This window comes from Lactuca virosa, chromosome 8, assembly GCF_052849685.1.
Source record: "Lactuca virosa cultivar CGN04683 chromosome 8, Lactuca_virosa_CGN04683_v6, whole genome shotgun sequence".
In the NCBI taxonomy this organism is placed as follows: Eukaryota; Viridiplantae; Streptophyta; class Magnoliopsida; order Asterales; family Asteraceae; genus Lactuca; species Lactuca virosa.
The window spans coordinates 34,881,912-34,889,535 of record NC_136433.1 but is presented as its reverse complement, the minus strand read 5'-3'; positions in this window follow the sequence as shown (position 1 = coordinate 34,889,535).

Here is a 7,624-nt window from a genome sequence, read left to right as displayed (position 1 = left end):
CCGATTTGAGTGCAATGGCCAAAGAAGTCTGCCATACTTCAGAAAATATATATCAGATGAGAGCAACAAAATCCCCAATCGAGAGGTCTACCGAAATCAATTCTAAGGATGGGTGCCCAGTTTTTTCAAGTTGGAGTTGGCATTAAGTATCGTGTCTTTAACATTTAAAGTAAGAGATTTATTACAATTTTTATATTTATATTTTAACGAAGTCTTCCATACTTCGTTGGTGATTATTTTCCAAGTGGCTAAGTCAAAACAACGAAATACACGATGATGAGATAGGGTAACCAAGAAAGATGCATGGTGTGGAGCGTGGGGCTAATTTATGTGGTGAGGGTATGTGAGGATAACATAAATAGCCAAAGACACATAGATGAGTGAACATTGGAGGTTTATTAAACAACCTCATGTATGGTATTTCGTTTTTGATGGATGATTACAAGGTGATGTTAATAAGGTGGGTGGCTATGTTTAGGGCTTCCACCCAATAGGTAGGTGGTACATGGTCTTGAAAAGTTAAGGTACAAATAATATTATTGATGGTCCAAATCATACGTTTCGACTTCCCATTTTGTTGAGGAGTGTGGGGGGAGGGAAAAACGAAATGTAATACCCCTATGATCAAATAGATTATGAAAATGTTTATTGTAAAATTCACCACCATGATCACATTGAAAATATTGTATGTCGGTTTTGAATTGGTTATTAACAATAGCATGGAAATATGAGAATTTTCTAAACACGTCAGATTTTTTACGTAAAGGATATACCAAAAGAAAATGTGAATAATGCTCTAGAAATTATATATAATAACGGATACCAGTAGTGCAAGGAATGGGAGATTGCCACAAATAAAAATGAATAATCTCAAAAGGTCTAGACACATTATGTAACGAGCCAGACTTTTTTACATCTAGTTAACTAGGGAATTATCAGAGTTTCTACTAAAATGTGGAGTTCTGTTAACTCAAAAAATTTACATCTAAAGGTTAGTTTTAGTTTTATAGTAAAACATAATTACAAGTTAAAGAAACAAGGAAAATACAAAGAAATAAAATTGTTTTTCTATTCTAAGTTCTTATGCTCCTATCTTCTCACGTACCACGACTGCTACCAGAACCTGCAAAACATGAAACATCTTTACAACATCAGACAACATCGTCTGGTGATGTAACATCCCAAAATTTAAGACCAAAAATGTCGTTTTGATTAATTAAAAACCGCTTAATAAATCTTGCTCAATCATTTAATAACATTCTTAATAAAACAATTATCAGAGTTTTAAATCCCAAAGATCATCTAGTGTGGAAAACATGGTGTGATGCGCTGCGATCGCCCCGAGCTCCTTCCTTGGAAAAACGTTAATACCTGAAACATATAACTGAAAACCGTAAGCACGAAGCTTAGTGAGTTCCCCCAGATACCACATACCATACATATAAACTGATCCATACATGCCACACGTAACCATGAGCCATACATAACAAACATATCCATAATCAAGTAAGGTGTTATGTGCCAAACATAGTCTTGCTGTATTGCCACGGGCCGCACGTGGTCTTTCTTGTCAAGCCTGGGGGCCACTCCCTGGGTCTTACAGACAAGTGCCAAGGGCCACCCCTGGTCTTCCATGCAAGCATCACAAAGACAACTATACATACTACTCTACTAGGCTACTCAGCATACAGTGTGCTAGGAGCCACATCCTGGTCTTTCATTCCTAATAGTATACAGTACCAGGAGCCTCCTCCTGGTCTTTCATACATGTTGCCTAGGGCTAACCCCCAGGTCTTCCTACCATACATAATAACATATTGTGTGCCAGGAGCCTCCTCCTGGTCTTTCATGCATAATGCCTAGGGCTAACCCCCGGGTCTTCCTACCATACATAATAACATACTGTGTGCCAGGAGCCTCCTCTTGGTCTTTCATGCATAATGCCTAGGGCTAACCCCCGGGTCTTCCTACCACACATAAACTAAATGGGCCGGCATTGTGGCCGTAGACCCATACAAACAGTGAGGAAACTCACCTCCTACTGCTGAAGCTGAACCACGAAAGCACAACCCCGAATTACTGCTCCAAACTCCAACACCTAAAGCCATAAATGAACCATTGACATAAATATCCAAATTACCATAATACCCTTGAAGTCAATCGGTCAAAGTCAAAGTCCTGGCCAAAGTCAACCTTCCTGATTGACTCTACTCGCCGAGTCAACCCATAGACTCGCCGAGTTCTTAAACTCAGAAACCCTCATAATACGACTCAACTCGCCGAGTCACCCCAAGACTCGTCGAGTTCAACAATCTCTGAGTCCCATCCTGTCCAACTCACTGAGTCACCACTCAACTCACTAATCTGTGCCTTAACCAGAAGAGGTTGGGGGGTCTGCGACCTGACTCGTCGAGTCCAAGAACAGACTCGCCGAGTCCACGACAATATTCAACAGACTCGCCGAGTTGTTCTTCCAACTCGTCGAGTCCCTGCCCATCATCATACAACTCGCCGAGTCCACCCATGTGACTCGCCGAGTCTCTTCAGTCCTTAATCCATACAATGGCTTTTCGAGCCATGCAGGGGCTCCAACCCATAGATCCACTCTTCTAAAGTCTAACCCTCACGTAAAGTTGCAAACTTTACGTGAAACTAAGGAGCTAAAGGCCCAAAACACTCTAGGGCTAGGGTTTAAGACAAAGGGGCTTCACCAACAATTCATTGACTGCTGCTTTAAGACATTATGGACCATCACAACCCTAGATCTGAAGTATCAACCTCAGATCTAAGCCCCAAACCCGAAATAGATCTCAATCTTACCAAAATAGCCCCAAAATCTCATTCAAGAATAGATCTAGATACAAAAAGGGTGAAGGTAACAGCTTATTACCTCCAAGATGACCTCCCACTGAAGAATAATCCAAATCTCTGTAAATCCCCTTGATCCAAGCTTCTTGATCTTCAAGATCTCTTCACAAAAACCACTTATCTAAGCTTCAAATTGCTCCCAAGGACTCTCACTCACGATTTAGGATTTCTGGATCTCAAAAGGGTGGTAAAGATGCTGAGGGAGGGATATGATGTTCTTTATATAGGGTGCAAACCCTAAGATTAGGGTTTTTCTCGACCAGACCAGACTCGCTGAGTCCACTTGCCGACTCGCCGAGTCGGTCACTTACTCTATGACCCGGATCCCGCTCCGACTCGTCGAGTTCTTCCCTGGACTCGACGAGTTGACTCCTTGACTTAGAGCTTTTCCTTTCTTTTCTTGGCCTTTCTGATACTGGGTGTTACAACTCTCCCTCACTTAAACTAGACTTCGTCCTCGAAGTCCGCCACGGTCAACTACCTTACCATCCGGTTGCCACTTTACCACTAGCTACGCACTCCGCCCATCCGATCCAAACCTTGAAGATGTCATCTTCAGAATAACCCGATCCTTAGTACCTTCGGGTACAACACTTTTACCCAACCGGTAACCTTACCGATACTCCTGTTACACTTACCCCTGATAACTAAGGGGTTCACCCTCTTAGCCTGCACTGCCTCTGGCCTTTCCAAGGCACTTTCCACAAGCAACATGCCTTCCCAATCTCATTCGAGGACCAATCCTCTGCTGAAACCGTGATCCCGACCACTCCCAGTACCGGAATAATCCCACAACGATACTCCAATACTGAAAACTCCACTCAGCGTGAAAATTCAGAAAATTCTTCGGGTAGCAGATCCCTCTCTGCTACGATTAAGGCTCAGACGAGAAAAGCATCACCGAGCCAAATCATTTACTCTGAGATCATTTGATTTTGCGGTGAGCAACTCAACACCACCCGATCAGCTCACAGCTTCTTACAACAAATCCCTCACTATCATTCCTGCCTGAAGTCCTGCTGACTCCCATCCGCCTACCGGATGAACCGAGACCGCCCTGGTCCCAATTGATTTACCGCCTTCCGAATCCAATCATGATGTGACCCACTCACATCCGAGCGGCTGCCCCGCCCTATCTTAAACTATCTGAAAAAAAAACCTGCCAGCGAATCCCGCATCTGATATATTCGTACTGCCGAATAGGGACCGACGAATGCTACGGCCACCCTATAGTCTTAATATACTCATTCTCCAACTAGTGAATGCTACGGGCCACCCCCATAGTCTTACAACACTTCCGCGCTACCAGCCAACTAATGCTACGGGCCACCCCGCAGTCCCACCACATTTCTACGCTATCTGCCGACTGATGCTACGGGCCACCCCACAGTCTTACTATACTAATGCTACGGGCCACACCGCAGTCTAACTATACTAATGCTGCGGGCCACACCACAGTCTAACTATACTAATGTTGCGGGCCACACCACAGTCTAACTATACTAATGTTGCGGGCCACACCGCAGTCTAACTATACTAATGTACGATTGCTACGGTCCACACCGCAGTCTTACAACTCCCTTACTCTATCTGCTAACTAGTGAACGCTACGGGCCACCCCATAGTCTTACAACACTCCCACACTATCTGCTAACCATTGTTATCCGGTAGTCTGACAACACCTTCCACACTGACTCGACCGCTGATCATGGTCTTTCGCTCACTACTAATCCGTACATACCCATAATTGAGCATACAAACACAATCTAGTACCCCAAGCCGTACTCATGTCCTAACTGAAACCCCCAACTGATTCTTCTGAAACCTGCTATTAGACATCCCGCGAATGCAATCTCACAATTGGCAAGTTTTCCGAACTTCCAATTCACACTATCCTCAATTCATACAGTCGCCTGGGTCGTCTTTCTCCCTGACAGGAGAGCGAAGCTTATCCCAATTTCAAAACCGCTTCTGCTCCCATACATTGATTGCTTCTCCCCCACTTAGCTTCGGCTAAGTCTTCACGGCACGCGAAAATCAGAGGATTTCCATTCCTCCCTCCCTTACCCAAAAAGGCATGATAACTACCATCGCCTTAATATTGCTAGCGATCCGTCACTAGCCCACTCCAAATACCGAATACTGGATGAACACTTCCTGCATCCCTGATACTGATAATCCCCTGAGCTCAACTTTCGTCCTTAAGGTCTGAATAACTAATGCTCAGAGCAACCTCTTCAGTGATAGACCACTTCCCTTGATGCTTCCAAAAGATATCCCCAAACACCAAGACTAGAACCACCGAACCCTGATGATAGTGGATGCCTACTCCATGGACCCTGCCCACCGACCTCAACGTAACGCTCCTGAACCGTTTTCGGCCGTAACCGAGATAATACTGGATACTTCGAACCCGAAGTGAATGATGACCTTAAACTAGCTACTAATAGTTTCTGGTATGCAATTGGCATATGACAATTCTGAAAATACAATTCGAATACAAGCAGAGAGACGACTCGTACGTACTATCACCCGAGACCGAGGTAAGAACAATCATAATAGATGTATAATCGAAAATAGCCATTGATACATACCTGCAACATTCCCTGCTATAATCCAGATCTCCCTCATCCGTCACTGCAAGGCCCTACCCTCTCACCCATCTGTAATCCTCAAAGGGGCAGACGCACTCCCTGCTCCTCCCCTCATCGTCGGGCAGTCGGCCTTTTTGTGGCCGACCTGATTGCAGTGAAAACATAATGGGCTTGCCCCCCTGTGGGCAGTCCCTGCTGACGTGACCATCACTGCCACACTTGTAGCAGCCTGAACTCCTGGAACGACAAACTCCCTCATGCAGTTTCTCGCACGTGCTGCACTGACTTCGGCCCTGCCATCCTACTAATCGCTGATCTGAAGTCTTGGGTCTCTTCCCAGGACCCTCCAAAGTATGCATCTGATCTGACCTCCTCTTCGCAATGTGCTCCAAATCAATCTCCCTTTCCCGCGCCCTGGCAATCATAGAGTCCAGGGTCGGGCATGCCGAGAAGCTGACATGCTCCCGAATATCAGCTCTCAACATGTCATGATAGCGGGTCCTCCGCATCTCCTCATCCCCGGCATACTGAGTCACCAATAATGCCCTCTCCCGGAACTTGGCGGTAATCTCTACCACCGACTCTGTCGTCTGTCTCATGTCTAGGAACTCCCTGGCCAGTTGCTGAAGCTCCACAGCCGGTGCAAACTCCGCCCTAAACCTGGTCACAAAGTCGGACCAGGTCATAGCCTCAATCGCTGAGGCTCCCAAGGAATCACCAACTGACTCCCACCAATCTCTATCTCTGTCCCTCAAGCATCCTGCAGCAAATCGAACCTTCGACCCCTCAGGACAGAAGCTCGTTAACTGAGCAGACTCAATGTCTGCAATCCATCTCCTGGCAACAATGGGGTCCTTCACCCCGTGGAAGTCTGGCGCGCCACTCCCCCTGAAATCCTTGAAGGACAGTGTGCGCGATCCTGTCTGGATGGATGCCATATCACTTCGGAACGCTCTGAGGTGATCCTCCATCAGCTGAATAATCCCTTCCTTGATCGACCCGAAAATGACCGGGGTCGACTCAAGGATACCTCTCGTGATCTCAGACGCGATGAACTCGCGTAGCCCGTCATCAACCTGCTCGGATCCTGCCCCCGAGCCTGATCTTGATCCTGACCCAGACCCTGATCCTCCTGCTCCATGTCGCGTAATCATCACCATTCTGAAACGAAACACATAATCGTCAGGGTCACACGTAACCTCAGAAGGTCTCACATACTACAAGTTTCCTGGTTCTATCTCGGTCCTCCTTGACTCGAGTACGGATCCTCTGCTTTCAGTAGTACGGGCCCATACTACCTTCCACATCTATCCGTACTTTCCTCAAGGATTGCTTCGACTTCACCAAGTCCCTTCTACTTTTGTTGCACTCTGCCACTCTCATCCTGGGCTTGCCCTAGGGAAATCTCTGACTCTAACCAAACTAGTCCTCAGCTGCTGAAGGCCTCCTCGTAGCGCCAATTAGTCATCACTTGAATACCATCACATGTGGCGAGGCTCAGATAATCCTTCGAGTAAAAGACTCGTCCCTACAACGGTTAGACTCACACGAGAGCTGCGCAATAGGGCCAAATCCAGCACTCTGAGATTATTCAACCCTGATCACATGTGACGTGACGTATCCACCTAATGGCTAACTCTCATTACTCAGAGTCCCACATAGCACAAAGCGTGCAACATTCAGACAAAGGGAACGATATCAAGCAATCCTATGCTCATAACAAGAAACTGTACTAGCTTACAATGCTAAGCTCATACTATCAGGCATAACCTAAACAGTCTATCCTACTGCTGTCTACTCAATACTAGCATGCAATTCTCATAAGCTGAAACACATAGAGCAGGCACATAAGGCATCATTCCTAGGTCCTTAGCCCTATTCTAGCATGATGTTCTACTGAAGCTGATAAATATAACATAAACTTGTATGGGTACTTTGGGGAATACTTACTTGAGCTCGGCCGGTCGCGCACATCACACAATTCGTTCTTTCTCAAAACTCCTTTAACATATCTTTTAGAAAACCATTTTCTTGTAAAAAGCTTTTAACCCCTCGATTTGAGTCGAGACACCCCCGAGGGTGTGTCCGAATCCCTCAAACCAAGGCTCTGATACCAACTTGTAACATCCCAAAATTTAAGACCAAAAATTTCGTTTTGATTA